This window comes from Salmo salar, chromosome ssa18 (genome assembly GCF_905237065.1).
Source record: "Salmo salar chromosome ssa18, Ssal_v3.1, whole genome shotgun sequence".
Taxonomy (NCBI): Eukaryota; Metazoa; Chordata; class Actinopteri; order Salmoniformes; family Salmonidae; genus Salmo; species Salmo salar.
The window spans coordinates 71,694,054-71,711,733 of record NC_059459.1 but is presented as its reverse complement, the minus strand read 5'-3'; the positions used below and the strand labels follow the sequence as shown (position 1 = coordinate 71,711,733).

Here is a 17,680-nt window from a genome sequence, read left to right as displayed (position 1 = left end):
CTAAGTACGGTAATGGAACATTTTCAATTTTTTGGTCTCGATATGTGCTCGCGCGTTACCCTTTGGATAGTGACCTGAACGCACAAACAAAACGGAGGTATTTGGACATAACTATGGATTATTTGGAACAAAAACAACATTTCTTGTGGAAGTAGCAGTCCTTGGAGTGCATTCTGACGAAGAACAGCAAAGGTAATACAATATTTCTAATACTAATTCTGAGTTTAGTGTGCGTCGAACTTGGCGGGTGTCAAATTAGCTAGCCTTGATGGCTGAGCTATGTACTCAGAATATTACAAAATGTGCTTTCGCCAAAAAGCTATTTTAAAAAAGCTATCTGACATAGCGATTGCATAAAGGAGTTCTGTATCTATAATTCTTAAAATAATTTATGTATTTTGTCAAAGTTTATGATGAGTAATTTAGTAAATTCACAGGAAGTTTTTGGTGGGAATGCATGTTCTGAACATAACACACCAATGTCAAAAGCTGTTTTTGGATATAAATATGAACTTGATTGAACAAAACATACATGTATTGTATAACATAATGTCCTAGGAGTGTCATCTGATGAAGATCATCAAAGGTTAGTGCATAATTTAGCTGTGTTTTGGGTTTTTGTGACATATATGCTTGCTTGGAAAATGGCTGTGTGATTATTTTTGGCTGTGTACTCTCCTAACATAATCTAATGTTTTGCTTTCGCTGTAAAGCCTTTTTGAAATTGGACAATGTGGTTAGATTAACGAGAGTCTTTTCTTTCAAATGGTGTAAAATAGTCATATGTTTGAAAAATTGAAATTATTGCGTTTTTTGCATTTCGCGCCACGCCGTTCCACTGGCTGTTGAGAAGAGTGGGACAGTCACGTCCCACTTGCCCAGAGAGGTTAAGCTGGTGGTAACTTGTTGAATAGACATCACCTGGAATGCGGTTTTAGCCAATCAGTATCCAGGATGAGACCCTCTCGATTAGGACACATAAGGTAGACTGAGTTTAAAACTCCTTAATTATGTTTATTTTTAGACCAAACTTATTGTAAACACTTTGCTTTCCCTAAATCATTCCAGCAACATTCTTCAAAATGTTTTATTGCAACAATTTGACACAATCACCATCCCTTCATATACTCTATTATTTGATTGAAATAACTGACTTTACTTGACAATATACGTAGTATGTATACAATGTCCTCCATAATTATTGGGACGGTGACGCATTTGTGTCTTTTGGCCCTGTACTCCAAAAGGTTAGATTTGAAATCAAACCATGACTATGAGGTTAAAACTTCTTCGGGATCGGTGTCCCATCCATGGGACGGTTGAGCTAACGTAGGCTAATGCAATTAGCGTGAGGTTGTAAGTAATAAGAAAATCTGATATTGGCAGAAAGCTTAAATTCTTGTTAATCTAACTGCACTGTCCAATTTGCAGTAGATATTACAGTTAAAAAATACCATGTATTGTTTGAGGAGAGTGCACAACATGAAACTTTATTAATAAACACATAAAGCACATTTGGGCAGTCTTGATACAAAATGAACAGAAATGCAATGGTTCATTAGATCAGTCTAAAACGTTGCACATACACTGCTGCCATCTAGTGGCTAAAATCTACATTGCAGCTGGGCTGGCTGGAATAATACATTATGGCCTTTCTCTTGCATTTCAAAGATGATTGTACAAAAAATGTTTAGAGTCACAATCTTGATGTTGGCATTGCCTGCTAGTAATATGGGACCAAATACTTCACTTTTTATACTTTAATACACATTGTGTGCATTGCCCCCCCATTTCACAAAGTGCTGTAATTTTGAAACGGTTATACCGATATGGATGAAAATACTGCTCTTTAACCTCAGTCTTTGTATAATTTGAAGTCCAAAGGGCTGGAGTACAGAATCAAAACAACAAGAAATGTGTCCATGTCCCAAACCTTTTGGAACTCACTTTATAAATGTAAATGATACAGTGCATTCGTACAGTATTTAGACCCCTTGACCTTTTCCACATTTTGTTACATTACAGCCTTGTTCTAAAAATTATTAAATTGTTATTTTCCTCATCAATATACATACAATACCCCATAATGACAAAGCAAAAACAGTTGTTTTTTTTGTTTGCAACTGTATTAAAAATAAAAAACAGATTTACATAAGTATTCAGATTCTTTACTCAGTACTTTGTTGAAGCACCTTTGGCAGCAATTACAGACTCGATTCTTATTGGGTATGACACTACAAGCTTGGCACACCTTTATTTGGGAAGTTTCTCCCAGTCTTCTCTGCAGATCCTGTCGAGCTCTTTCAGTTTGGATGGGGAGCGTCGCTGCACAGCTATTTTCAGGTCTCTCCAGAGATGTTCGATCGGGTTCAAGTCCGGGCTCTGGCAGGACGACTCAAGGACATTGAGACTTGTCCCAAAGCCACACCTGCGTTGTCTTTGCTGTGTGCTTAGAGTCATTGTCCTGTTGGAAGGTGAACCTTCGCACCATTCTGAGGTCATGAGCGCTCTGGAGCAGGTTATCAAGGATCTCTCAGTAATTTGCTCCGTTCATATTTCCCTCGATCCTGACAAGTCTCCCAGTTCCTGTCGCCTAAAAACTTCCCCACAGCATGATGCTGCCACCACCATGATTCACCGTGGGGATTGTGCCAGGTTGCCTCCAGACGTGACACTTGGCATTCAGGCCAAAGAGTTCAATCTTGGTTTCATCAGACCAGAGAATCTTGTTTATCATGGTTTGACAGTCCTTTTAGGTGCCTCTTAGCAAACTTTAAGCAGGCTGTCATGTGCCTTTTACTGAGGATTGGCTTCCGTCTGGCAACTCTACAATGAATGCCTAAATGTTGGAGTGGTACAGATATTGGGAGGTTCTAAATGTACATACATTGATAAAAACCTGTTTTTGCTTTGTCATTATGGGGTATTGTGTGTGTGTAGTAGATTCATGAGGATTTGTATCTATTTAATCCATTTTAGAATACGGCTGCTTGGCATTCAGGCCAAAGAGTTCAATCTTGGTTTCATCAGACCAGAGCATCTTGTTTCTCATGGTCTGAGAGTCCTTTAGCGGCCTTTTGGCAAACTCCAAAACTCCAGTGCCTTTTACTGAGGAGTGGCTTCCGTCTGGCCCCTTAACCATTAAGGCCTGATTGGTGGAGTGCTGTAGAGATGGTTGTCCTTCTGGAAGGTTCTCCCATCTCCACAGAGGAATTCTAGAGCTCTGTCAGAGTGACCCTATTGCTCAGTTTGGCCAGCAGGTGAGCTCTGGGAAGAGTTTTGGTGGTTCCAATCTTCTTCCATTCAAGAATGACGGAGGTCACTGTGTTTTTGTGGAATTTCAATGCTGCAGAAATGTTTTGGTACCCTTCCCCAGACCTGTGCCCCAGCACAATCCTGTCTTGGAGCTCTACGGACATGGCTTGGTTTTTGCTCTTACATGCACTGTCAACTGTGGGACCTTTATATAGACAGGTGTGTGCCTTTTCAAATCATGTCCAATCAATTGAATTTACCACCGGTGGACTCCAATGAAGTCGTAGAAACATCTCAAGGATGATCAATGTAAACAGGATACATCTGAGTTCAATTTCGAGTCTCATAGCAAAGGTCTGAATACTTCTATAAATAAGGTATTTCTTTTACGCTCAGTCATTATGGGGTATTGTATGTAGATTGATTAGGATTTTTATTTATTTAGTCCATTTTATAATAACGCTGTTATGTAACAAACTGTGGAAAAAGTTTTAAGGGGCCTGAATACTTTCCGAATACACTGTATATATACTGCCACCTAGCGGTAAAGGCAAGTGACATTGTAATCTGTATGCTCATATCATAGGTCTGTGATTGTACCTTTTACATTGAGTATAAAACACATTAAGAACACCAGGTGAAAGCTATGATCTCTTATTAATGTCACTTTTCAATCCCACTTCCATCAGAGTAGATGAATGGGAAAAGACAGGTTAGAGAATAATTTTTAAGCCGTGATACAATAGAGACATGGATTGTGTATGTGTGCCATTGGCAGGTCAAAAGATTTAAGTATCTTTGAACTTGGTATGGTAGTAGGTGCCAGGCACACTGGTTTGTGTCAAGAACTGCAACGCTGCTGGGATTTTCACACTCAACAGTTTCCTGTGTGTTCAAGAATGGTCGACCACCCAATGGACATCCAGCCAACTTAACACAACTGTGGGAAGCATTGGAATCAACATGGGCCAGCATCCCTGCGGAACGCTTTTGACACCTTGCAGAGTCCACGCCCCCACAAATTGAGGCTGTTCTGAGGAGAAAAGGGGGAGTGCAACTCAATGTTATGAAGGTGTTCCTAATGTTTTGTACACTCATTGTATAGTTTCCAAATGCTGCTTCATTATTGAGCACTCTCTCAATTTCAGAGACTACATGCTTACTAACAATATGCCTTGTAATAGATAGTTGACTATTTTAATGGCTCTCATGGACTCCGCCTATTCCTTTGAACTGAGGAAGTACATCTGTAGTAGTCACACGCCAGTCAAGCCAGTTGCACATGTAGTTTTTCATAGTAGTTAAAATGACTAAATGGTGAGCATATCATTATCTGAGGTATTGGTGACTAAACTAAATGTCCTCATAGTATTTAACAGAAAACTACGATTTTGCATGAATTACACAATGATGTGTGAAATCCCAGTGAATGCTCAATCAAAGGTTCTGAACATAAGCAAGTGTTATCAGTTTTGTACTAAGTGTTTAGAAATACTGTGTGTGTGTTATTTATATATATATATATATATATCTTCTCAGTGTTACACTTTTTATTACCTCCAGCTCACATGAAGATAATACAATACTTTATCTTTCCTACAGTATTTGCCCAATCTTCAATATTGAGTGAATAAAATATTCGGTTTTCCTATTCTCCACAGTGGAAGTTCCTCTGGATGTGGACACAGCTCACCCTAAGCTGAAGATAGATGGGAAATCACTACAGTGAATAGAGGAATCATCACAGAGAAAAATTGACATTTTGAGGAAGAGACTTTTGTGTTGGGCAATATGGGCCGTGCTTTGAAGAAGCAACGGCTATCAGAAAGGGGTCGGGGTTTTAGAGTACTAATAAAACCACAGAGAGTTGTGTAGTTTTAGAGTACTAATAAATAACAAAGCTACATGCAGTAGTAACCAAAGACTGAACAAACAATATGGCCTTGCCTGTCAACTGCAATCTTTTACAGTTTCACTTCTCAGCTTGAGGAGGTTATCTCTTGGCAGACGGGTGTGATTTTGAGTTCCTCTTTACAAACAAAACAAATTACCAAGGAACGGATAGAGTTTCTTGGTAAATGTTCCAAGGAAGGAGTGGATGTGGCATTTCCTCTCAACGTTGAAAAATACTATCCTTCCCCCATCATAGTCCACTAACACTCCCAGCTTCAAAGGTTTCAGTTCAATGGGAAGGACATTAAGAGGCTTTTCAACTGTTTTGAATACTCTGTTTTCCAAATGTATACTCCAGTAGCAATTCTCTGGAATCATTGGGATGTTGTGTCTGTTCTCTGGATCCTGTGCGACTCCAACACTCCACTGGCTCTTCTTCCCCAGGTCAACCTCCCAGTAATGTTTACCTGTATCACATCCCTCCATTCCCAAGACACACTGCTTTTCCTCAAATCTCTTCTCAGTGCCCCTTTCTCTCCGTAGGTCTCCAAACTTAACAAATGTATTATCGTCAAATACAATGAGTTTGGGGTGTGAAGTGTCACGGTGCAGATCACATAGACTGAAAGGAAGAAATGTTTGACTTGAAGAAAGCTATAACACTTGACTGTTGAAGAAAGCTATAACACTTGACTGTTGAAGAAGGCTATAACACTTGACTGTTGGAGAAAGGTATAACACTTGACAGTTTAAATGAACCTGGTGTGTACTACACATTTGCCCAAAAGTAATACATGTAGTAAATATGTAAGTTGTCCCTTCAAATACATTGTGTGTGTGTGTGTGTGTGTGTGTTACATACAGGTAAAAGCCTCCCCTGCTGATAGAGGAGCATATAGTGTTTGGAATTTTCAGTTATTCCTGTGTGGATTCAAAATAACTTTGTTACTGTACATCATTCTGCATTTGACATTAATGAACAAAAAAATGTTAAATTGACTGTATAGTATGTTATATATCATCAAGATCATCAAGGACAACAACCACCTGAGCCACTGCCTGTTCACCCTGCTACCATCCAGAACACAAGGTAAGTACAGGTGCATCAAAGCTGGGACCGAGAGACTGGAAAACAGCTTCTATCTCATGGCCATCAGAGAGTTAAACAGCAATCACTAACTCAAAGAAGCTGCTGCCAACATACATACTCAAATCATTGGCCACTTTAATAAATTGATCACTAGTCACTTTAAATAATACCACTTTAATAATGTCTACATTACTCATCTCATACAGTGGTTCCTTCTTTAAAAGTTGCGTCATACGCAGCATTCTGTGGCACGTCATTTAATTCTCAGCCATTTCATCTGTTACTGCAAGTTATTGCTAGTTTGACCACCAGAGGGCATCTTTGAGAAGTATTTGATAGTTTTCTATATTGGCATTACCAGAGAATTTAAACTTTTTTGTAATAACATAGTATATGGGATTGATTTTGAGAAATTTGGTTTAATTAATTTGATTAATATTATGGTGTTTCCATTCAGAGAGAAATGGTTCGTTTGTAAATTCAGACCGTTTCGCACTCAAAGAGCACACCGGAAGTTTGGGCTGAAGAGTAGGGTTGATTTGAGCGTTCTTGACGCACCCAAGCTAACGTTGGCTAGCTACTTCCAGACACAAATGAGACCACTCTGACCATTTTACTCGCCCTATCAGAGCTGGTAAGGTAGTGTTCGTGTTAACCATAGCGTAAATGTAATGCTGGAAAAAAAATGATTATGCTTTTTCCCCCCGAGTTTACTGACACGGCCATATTCAAAGAGTGTTGAGCGCTCATAAATTAATTATTTTGCGCTTTGATACACTCAGACTAGAGTGCTCTGAAATTTGTGTAGATATTAGGCTGGACACATTACATTTGTAACGTTCTTTTCGGATAAAAATATGTTCATTCCATCCGCCGTGGAGCCCAGTTTCATACTATCACCATATTTCCCAGCTGCTTGCTGTCGTTTTGAAGTAATCGCGAAAAAACAGGCCTTATTTTCATGCATTTTTCCCCCTGCCAGCTCCTATTAGTTGTATTGGGCACCGTGGCACCAACTCGCCTTCTGGACGTTCTATTCCTAGCTTATTGTTCAACGTCACAATGCCTGCGTCACTATTGTTGGCAATGAGACCTGCTCAGTTGTTTATTAGTTAAAATGTAAACAACAAAATGTAAATAACAAAAATAATATTGGAACTCTGCGGTCTTCCCATTGTTTCCTATGGGGGAAATATGGGCATGTCTGTCTATTTCTCCAAATATCTCGCAATGTTTATATTTAGTATTTTTTTCAAGTCGGTGTGAAATGACAAGCTAGTTAGTGGGGTGCGCACTAATAGTGGTTCAATCGGTGACGTCACTGAGAGCTGGGGCTTTTGTGGAGCGATGGGTAACGATGCTTCGAGGGTGGCTGTTGTCTATGTGTGCAGAGGGTCTCTGGTTCGAGGCGAGGAGAGGGACGGAAGCAAAACTGTTACACGGGCACCATTTTAATCAGGAGTTTCCCCTCGTTGTAATTATGTAAGTCTGACCAGCGAGCTCGTTTGTCATCGCTCGCTAGACCAGAAATGGTCCGAAGTTATACTTTTTTCCCGTACTTTTTCTTTATGCAGACATAAGCACAGTTGACACCATCGAGGTGCGGATGTTTACTTTCTACACAAGTTTTTTTTTTTTTCCAGTTTCGTCCGACGAAGATTGTAGTGGTAAAATTAAAAGGTACACACTTTTTATGGAATTCCATTAATGTCCATTGAGAAAGCACAACGACTATATATACCATTTAGCTAAGCTAAGAATGACCAGAATAATGAAGTCAATAAACGTTGGGTAGTTAGTTAGCCTATAGTTAATATACTGGCAAGTATGATGTATAACTACTAACGTTAGGTAGCTAGCAAACATACCGGTACATACTGCTGTAATATGCTATGCGGTTCGTAAAGGACAGCGTAGCTAATAAATTGTCAGCCAACATAACGTGTAAGGTAACTTATTTGAAAAGTCATGACTGTATTACATTGAGTAGCAAGCTACCCCTTGGTCGTTAGGTTTTTTTTCACACCTAGCTCAGCTATTAGACAAGTCTTTAGTAAAGGTTGAATAATCTATTGTTCTGCTATTAGCCCCATCTCCCCAACTTGCAACAAAATTCTGTTCCCATCTCATTCCTTTCCCTGTTCCACTCGTCATCATTCTGCTCCCGAGTGGCTCGCTTGTGGGCGTGCTGGCAGGATATGGCAGCCCTTTCGGTTGTGCGTCAAGAATTCTGCATACAGTAATCAAATCAAATCAAATGTATTTATATAGCCCTTCTTACATCAGCTGATATCTCAAAGTGCTGTACAGAAACCCAGCCTAAAACCCCAAACAGCAAGCAATGCAGGTGTAGAAGCACGGTGGCTAGGAAAAACTCCCTAGAAAGGCCAAAACCTAGGAAGAAACCTAGAGAGGAACCAGGCTATGAGGGGTGGCCAGTCCTCTTCTGGCTGTGCCGGGTGGAGATTATAACAGCACATGGCCAAGATGTTCAAATGTTCATAAATGACCAGCATGGTCAAATAATAATATTCACAGTTGTCGAGGGTGTAACAAGTCAGCATCTCAAGAGTAAATGTCAGTTGGCTTTTCATAGCCGATCATTGAGAGTATCTCTACCGCTCCTGCTGTCTCTAGACAGTTGAAAATAGCAGGTCTGGGACAGGTAGCACGTCCGGTGAACAGGTCAGGGTTCCATAGCCGCAGGCAGAACAGTTGAAACTGGAGCAGCAGCATGGCCAGGTGGACTGGGGACAGCAAGGAGTCATCATGTCAGGTAGTCCTGAGGCATGGTCCTAGGGCTCAGGTCCTCCGAAAGAGAGAATTAGAGAGAGCATACTTAAATTCACACAGGACACCGGATAAGACAGGAGAAATACTCCAGATATAACAGACTTACCCTAGCCCCCCGACACAAACTACTGCAGCATAAATACTGGAGGCTGAGACAGGAGGGGTCAGGAGACACTGTAGCCCCATCCGACGATACCCCCGGACAGGGCCAAACAGGAAGGATATATCCCCACCCACTTTGCCAGAGCACAGCAAAGTGGGTGGGGATATATCCTTCCTGCACCACTAGAGGGATATCTTCAACCACCAACTTACCGTCCTGAGACAAGGCCGAGTATAGCCCACAAAGATCTCCGCCACGGCACAACCCAAGACCACGTCAGTGACTCAACCCACTCAAGTGACGCACCTCTCCTAGGGACGGCATGGAAGAACACCAATTAGCCAGTGACCCCAGCCCCTGTAATAGGGTTAGAGGCAGAGAATCCCAGTGGAGAGAGGGGAACCGGCCAGGCAGAGACAGCAAGGGCGGTTCATTGCTCCAGAGCCTTTCCGTTCACCTTCACACTCCTGGGCCAGACTACACTCAATCATAGGACCCACTGAAGAGATGAGTCTTCAGTAAAGACTTAAAGGTTGAGACCGAGTCTGTATCTCTCACATGGGTAGGCAGACTATTCCATAAAAATGGAGGTCTATAGGAGAAAGCCCTGCCTCCAGCTGTTTGCTTAGAAATTCTAGGGACAATTAGGAGGCCTGCGTCTTGTGACCGTAGCGTACGTGTAGGTATGTACGGCAGGACCAAATCGGAAAGATAGGTAGGAGCAAGCCCATGTAATGCATTGTAGGTTAGCAGTAAGACCTTGAAATCAGCCCTTGCCTTAACAGGAAGCCAGTGTAGGGAGGCTAACACTGGAGTAATATGATCACATTTTTTGGTTCTAGTCAGGATTCTACTAGCCGTATTTAGCACTAACTGAAGTTTATTTAGTGCTTTATCCAGGTAGCCGGAAAGTAGAGCATTGCAGTAGTCCAACCTAGAAGTAACAAAAGCATGGATTAATTTTTCTGCATCGTTTGTGGACAGAAAGTTTCTGATTTTTGCAATGTTACGTAGATGGAAGAAAGCTGTCCTTGAAACAGTCTTGATATGTTCTTCAAAAGAGAGATCAGGGTCCAGAGTAACGCCGAGGTCCTTCACAGTTTTATTTGAGACGACTGTACAACCATCCAGATTAATTGTCAGATTCAACAGAAGATCTCTTTGTTTCTTGGGACCTAGAACAAGCATCTCTGTTTTGTCCGAGTTTAAAAGTAGAAAGTTTGCAGCCATCCACTTCTTTATGTCTGAAACACAGGCTTCTAGCGAGGGCAATTTTGGGGCTTCACCATGTTTCATGGTGAAGCCCTGATGTGGTGGCCACCAGATGTGGTGGCCAAACTACTCACTGGCCTGGCAGATATGATGGGAGGAACTACAAAGCTGTCAAAAAAGAGAGAAGTTGCTGGGGGAGCCAGAGCGAAGGAAAGAAAGAGCATTAACCCCTTTTCCCAAATGGGAGGCCCAAACAGGTCCGCAGTAGAGGTGGACAGCGACACATCATCACAGTTGGGGTCAAAGACATCTCCTCCCCCAGCGAGCAGAACCAGACGACAGAAGATGTTGGCACCAGAGAGGAGAGGCGGGACACGCGCTCTGGCAGCCATGTTGTGTGGATCTAAAAGACGTAGAAGAAGAAGGAAGAGAAGCTGAAGACCCAGAAGCAACAAACTGCTCAACTAACTTTCTACCAAGGCCAGCGGCCAGCCAAAGCAGGGGCTGGGAAGGGTCATGGGGGTAAGACTAAGCCGGGAAATAGTTTCACGTATGGGCAATCCAGAAATATCTCAGCTCCATATCCTCAAGCATTTCAGACTGGAGTTCAGACGGGTGGAAGAGGTCGAGGCAGGGGTGGACCAAGAGGCGGCGAGGACATGGGCCAACAGGAGCTCCAGGACTGTGGCATCCCCCTGCCTATCAGCCTCCACCCCAATGGGGGCCCTCAGGGAAGAGGCCAGCCTGGGCAATGGCAGACGGGGCATCGGCACAGATGACCTTGTACAATCCAGGTCCAGGCCAGGACAGGAGGAGGAATATTGACATGAATGCGAGACAGGGACAGTTGTGTTAGAATCGTCAGAGCAACCAGAGCATTTGTTTTTAAAAAGTCACACCCTTCCTCGAATTGAGCCAACAGTGGAGGCTTGCGTCAATGGTGAGTCAATGATTTTTCTTGCTGATACTGGGGCTGCAATGTCTGTGATGAACTGTAAGACTATGAAAAAACATCCCATGTCTAGTGAAACAGTCAAGACTGTTGGGGCATTGGGTCTCCCCTTCAGGGAACACGTAACAATGCCCTTGCCAGTCTCCTTTTGTGAGGAGAAATGTCAGCATCAATTCCTCTTCTCTGATCACTGCCCTTTCAATCTAATGGGCAGAAACATCCTATGTAAGCTGGGAATTAACATAACGTGTGGGCCCACTAGGCTGACAGTAATACATGAGGAGGAGGAGGAGCAATTGATGTTGATGTCTGAGTTCTGTGACTGGTATTATGCGTAGAACGTTAACAATGAGGTGCCCAATATTGCTCGTCTTTTCTCAATGGCCAAAACCAATTGGGGCCACAAGGGCAGTTTCATGTCTGAGACAGGCTTACATTGCATTTCCAATTTCTCACCATTGACAAGAGATTTACACTATGAGAAGGAATGGTTCTCCAAGAGTATAGGTGAAGAGTCAGTGCTGTTTGAGGGCTTGTACTGTAGCAGCAATGTCTGTGCTTTAGGGGTTAATTTAACCCCTGCACAGAAGGAGCTCTACTTGTTCGAAGACAGTGCTCCTCATGTGTCCCTTGCTAAATCACACAGAGTTGAGTGGACGGATGCTGGATGAAGGGGCTGGGGAATGCTGTTGATTGGGAAATGCATCCAGATGGGTCAACCTATTCACCCAGCACATTAACGCTTTGGGATACGCCCGTTGACAGGGGTGTGCATGGACTTCATCTCATCAGCCCTCATTTGTCAGCAACATCATGCTTTTGAATGAGGACTCACCCCTCTTGAGAGGGGTCCCCGATTGCCTATGGGCAAGGGACAAGTATGATTTTGGTCGAATGAAAGGGGCTGAGCCACTTGTGGTGACTGCTAAAGACACCAGGCACCCCTCCAGAGCACAGTATCCACTCAGTAAAGAAGATATTGCTGGTATTACCCAGGTACATGCTTCTTTGCTAGAGCATGGAGGGTTAGTCCTGTGTCCAGAGTCACCTTGTAATACCCCTATCTTGCCTGTAAGAAAAGCCTCAGGGGAATGGTGTTTTGTTCAAGATTTAAGGCCAGTTAATGATGCTGTCTTTGCCCATGCCCCTGTGGTTCCCAATCCAACTACGTTGTTATCTGCAGTCCCAGCCGCAGCTAATTGGTGTTCTGTTATTGATCTGGCTAATGTGTTTTTTAGCATTCCCGTTGAACCAGAGTCACAGTTCTGGTTTGCTTTCACGTTCCTCGGAAAGAGTTACACTGAGTCCCCGGCAATTTCTTCAGCTGCACTAGCACAACATTTGAAGGGCTTCATTACCCCGGAGGGGAGCACTCTAATAAAGTACTTTGATGACTTGTTATTGTGCTCTGAAACTCTTGAGGCGGGTGAAACTGATACTCAAGCTCTTTTGACCTTTCTGGCAGAGAACTGCCAAAAAGTATCAAAAAATAAGTTGCAACTTGTCTCCCAAACTGTAAAGTATTTGGGGGTGATATCACCCCCAATGGCAGGCAGCTGGGTCCAGAGAGAGTGCAAACTATCCTGTCTGTCCCACAGCCTGTTACCAGACACCACATTATGTCACTGACTGGTATGGCAGGGTACAGTAGGGTGTGGCTGCCTGACTATGCTCATTGAGGGTGAAAGTGTTTGCTTTCACATCCTCCTCAGATACCACTCACAGTCTTTTTGACCTCAGTCACCTGGGGCCCAGAGAGGTGAGAAGTCAGGCTTGTTCATCACATGTCCCTGTTGCTGTGGAGAGTAGCTGAAAGAGAACATGGCAAAATAGGTCAGAAGGGAACATTGTTTCTATATGTGAATGTGTATCTAATATGAACCAAGGGATGGCGTGATTGTAGGAACCAATAACATTCTTTCACAGTTTCTCTGTCAGCACTCCTCCACCCTCTGGCCCAGGGGGAGGGATTAAGTCCCTTTTGGTCCACTTAGCAAGGTGGAGACTAGTAACAATATATGTCCTTTTATGTTCTTAGTACTGAACAAAACAACAAGTTATTTATACTGGAGGCCAAGTGCTGTCACAGGATGTGTGGGGTTAGTGGTTGGAACAACACGTCCCCCTGGAGGTTACACCCATCTTTGTTCTGATAGTGAGCCTCTGATAACCCAGAAGCTCACGCCACTCAGTGAGGTCTCACTCTATTCACGTTGTATGTGTATTGTGACTTGCTCCCTTATCAATACATTTTTAATAAAGTAACAATCCTGATTGGTGGTTGACCTTGTCTCTCCACATTATTGATTATAATATCAACGACACAGTCAGGGAGACTGCTGAGATAGAATCAGGGTCAGAGGTCAGCTTTGGGTACAATTTCCTAAATCTGTAACGATACAATTTCCTGAATACAATTTCCTGAATACAATTTCCTAAATCTCTGACGAAACTGAAACATCTCATGACTACTTCTCCATGTCTGGAGATCCCTGACCATTCTAAACCCTTTCACCTGCTTGTGTATGAAAAAAGGGGTTGTATTTCGTTTGTGTTGACACAGGACCATGGGGGGAATCAGAGATCATTCTGAGCAATTAGATAGTGTTGCTAAAGGCCTAGTGTGCTGTTTTGTGCTGACATTGTTGCAATGTGTCAACTAACTGTGCATGTGCCTCACACTGTTCATGCTCTCATCTTACAGGCTAAGACTGCTCATCTGACTCCAGCAAGGCTGCTCCTCTATCAGTATGTGCTTCTTAATATGTCTCATGTGACCCTGAAAAGAGCTTGTATCAAAACCAAGGTCAGATTTAACTTTTTTTTAATTTTATTTAACTAGGCAAGTCAGTTAAGAACAAATTCTTATTTTCAATGACGGCCTAGGAACAGTGGGTTAACTTCCTTGTTCAGGGGCAGAACGACAGATTGTACCTTGTCAGATCAGGGATTTAAACTTACAACCTTTCGGTTACTAGCCCAATGCTCTAACCACTAGGCTACCCTGCCACCTTTGCAAAATGCTGATTCGAAACTATTTGTGGATGGTTCAGCTCAGAGGTACAGTGGGGGGAAAAAGTATTTGATCCCCTGCTGATTTTGTACATTTGCACACTGACAAAGAAAGGATCAGTCTATAATTTTAATGGTAGATTTATTTGAACAATGAGAGACAGAAAAATAACAAAAATATCCAGAAAAACGCATGTCAAAAATGTTATAAATTGATTTGCATTTTAATGAGGGAAATAAGTTTTTGACCCCCTCTCAATCAGAAAGATTTCTGGCTCCCAGGTGTCATTTATACAGGTAACGAGCTGAGATTAGGAGCACACTCTTAAAGGGAGTGCTCCTAACCGCAGCTTGTTACCTGTAAAAAAGACACCTGTCCACAGAAGCAATCAGATTCAATCAATCAAACTCTCCACCATGGCCAAGACTAAAGAGCTCTCCAAGGATGTCAGGGACAAGATTGTAGACCTACACAAGGCTGGAATGGGCTACAAGACCATCGTCAAGCAGCTTGGTGAGAAGGTGACAACATTTGGTGCGATTATTCGCAAATGGAAGAAACACAAAAGAACTATCAATATCCCTCGGCCTGCGGCTCCATGCAAGATCTCACCTCGTGGAGTTGCAATGATCATGAGAACGGTGAGGAATCAGCCCAGAACTACACGGGAGGATCTTGTCAATGATATCAAGGCAGCTGGGACCATAGTCACCAAGAAAACAATTGGTAACACACTACACCGTGAAGGACTGAAATCCTGCAGCGCCCGCAAGGTCCCCCTGCTCAGAATACATATCTGAGAGAGCCCATCTGAAGTTTGCCAATGAACATCTGAATGACTCAGAGGACAACTGGTGAAAGTGTTGTGGTCAGATGAGACCAAAATGGAGCTCTTTGACATCAACTCAACTCGCCATGTTTGGAGGAGGAGGAATGCTGCCTATGACCCCAAGAACACCATCTCCACCGTCAAACATGGAGGTGGAAACATTATGTTTTGGGGGTGTTTTTCTGCTAAGGGGACAGGACAACTTCACCGCATCAAAGGGACGATGGACGGGGCCATGTACCGTCAAATCTTGGGTGAGAACCTCCTTCCCTCAGCCAGGGCATTGAAAATGGGTCGTGGATGGGTATTCCAGCATGACAATGACCCAAAACACACGGCAGCAAAGGAGTGGCTCAAGAAGAAGCACATTAAGGTCTTGGAGTGGACTAGCCAGTCTCCAGACCTTAGTCCCATAGAAAATCTGTGGAGGGAGCTGAAGGTTCGAGTCAGCCTCAACCTTAATGACTTGGAGAAGATCTGCAAAGAGGAGTGGGACAAAATCCCTCCTGAGATGTGTGCAAACCTGGTGGCCAACTACAAGAAACGTCTGACCTCTGTGATTGCCAACAAGGGTTTTGCCACCAAGTACTAAGTCATGTTTTGCAGAGGGGTCAAATACTTATTTCCCTCATTAAAATGCAAATCATTTTATAACATTTTTGACATGCGTTTTTCTGGATTTTTTTGTTGTTATTCTGTCTCTCACTGTTCAAATAAACCTAGTATTACAATTATAGACTGATCATTTCTTTGTAAGTGGGCAAACGTACAAAATTAGCAGGGGATCAAATACTTTTCCCCCCCACTGTATGAGAAAGGAGAACCACTTTGTTTCCTATGCTATAACAACAGCTGCAACCACACTTGAATGTGCTAAATTGCAATCACACCTCTCAGCTCAGGCTGCAGAACTGTATGCACTCACAAGAGCTTGTATCCTGGCTAAAGGCCAGTCAGTTACAATCTACACTGACCGCAGGTATGCATTTGGGGTTGTGCATGATTTTGGTACTCTATGGAAATGGTGTGGGTTCCTCACGTCCTCTGGTAAAACAATTGCCTATGGAAACTGGTTGATAACCTCTTGAAAGCAATTCTTCTCCCCTCTGAAATAGCAGTGTGTAAGTGTCTGGCACATACTAACTCTTCTGATCCTGTCTCCAAAGGCAATGCAATGGTTGATCTAGCAGGAAAAACAGCAGCTGTGTGCTGCTGATTCTCCTGTGTTGCAGATGGTTTTACTGGACCGTTCCAGGTGTTGCTGACAACCCTCACCGCTGTCTGAGTAGCTATAGAGGTCTACGTGGCTCCACGCCAGCCACTGCAGGAATGTTCCATACCACCAGGGGGATGATGGACTTCAGGATGGCACAGGGTAGTCGTCGAGGGACTAGATGGCCAGGGGAGAGCCAAGCTGAGACTCTGCACATCATGGTGTTTGCCTTTGTTCTTATCGCTCTCGTTACAGTTGCCATATGGACGGTGGTGACTGAAGAGGTGCCAAACAATGAACTGAATGGAAAGGCTGGACTGTACAAGATGTGGACCCAGTGGACTGTACCAGATGCCAGAGAGATAGATGACTGTCCTATTTGATGTGATGAGGCGTGTGTCTAGCAATCTGTATTTTTTGTTTCTGATTTCTATTTTTTCAAATTGTGATAATGTCCTGAGGAATAAAGGGTGTAAACTCAGTTTCCCAACGGAGGTAGTTTACATGGAAATGTAGGGTTTTAACTACATTGTATTGATTTTCATAACCTGTACCATGTAAGTTGCCATGTTACTATTCTTATTTTCTCAAGAAAGAACATAATCCCTTGAGAGAGGAATGTAGGGGGGAAATCAGAATTAGCTAAGTAACATTGACATAATTAAGGTGTCTCATTTGCAGAATATGCTTACATGTTTTAATTACTGTTGATATGTCTCCCTTCAGACTCTGGTGTTGGCAGCTGCACTTCCTCCCTCATATGGGCCTGTATCAAGATAGGGTCAGAGTTCAGTTTTGGGTACATTTTCCTAAATCTGTAAGTTTAAAAATGTAACATGCAACAATTTCAAAGAGTTACAGTTCATATGAGGAAATCAGTCAATTGAAATAATGCTCACAAACAGGGATGTAAACAGATTTGTTCACAGAATTTGAGCGAAATAAGCTTTTTGTGCGTATGGAAAAAGTATTTTTATTTCAGCTCATGAAACATGGGTCTAACACTTTACATGTTGCGTTTATATTTATGTTCAGTGTATATACTGGATCGTGATTGATGACTGGGTTTTAGAAACATTTTTGTTCCCCTGGTGATGTTCCCTGGTTTAGGAATCATGCTTCATGTTCTGGGTTATACTTGCCTACGACGCTGCTTGACCCACAGTCTGTTCATTCATTTGGGATTGAGGCATACATTTACATGACACATGGCCTGGAATGATTGACTCATTTTAATATTAGACCAATTTTGTAGTCTGCAGTGACATGAGTCATATATCACTTTAACATCTGACTGAAGCTCAGTTCTCCCTAGACCCAGTTGTTC

The 17,680-nt window shown here is 42.7% G+C and overlaps 1 long non-coding RNA gene across 4 annotated transcripts; it reads left to right on the top strand.

Annotated features, from left to right (window-relative positions):
• The first annotated feature begins 6,778 nt into the window (after positions 1–6,778).
• On the top strand, positions 6,779–16,835 carry LOC106577968 (uncharacterized). 4 transcript variants are annotated; one of them, XR_006760507.1, is made up of 3 exons: positions 6,779–7,918; positions 10,604–14,104; positions 16,307–16,835. It is a non-coding gene; the product is annotated as an uncharacterized lncRNA (long non-coding RNA). The 4 variants fall into 4 exon arrangements; XR_001322249.2 differs by having other exon boundaries at positions 6,785–7,918; positions 14,003–14,104; XR_001322248.2 differs by lacking the exon at positions 6,779–7,918 and having other exon boundaries at positions 10,224–11,286; positions 14,003–14,104.
• Positions 16,836–17,680: the final 845 nt, after the last annotated feature.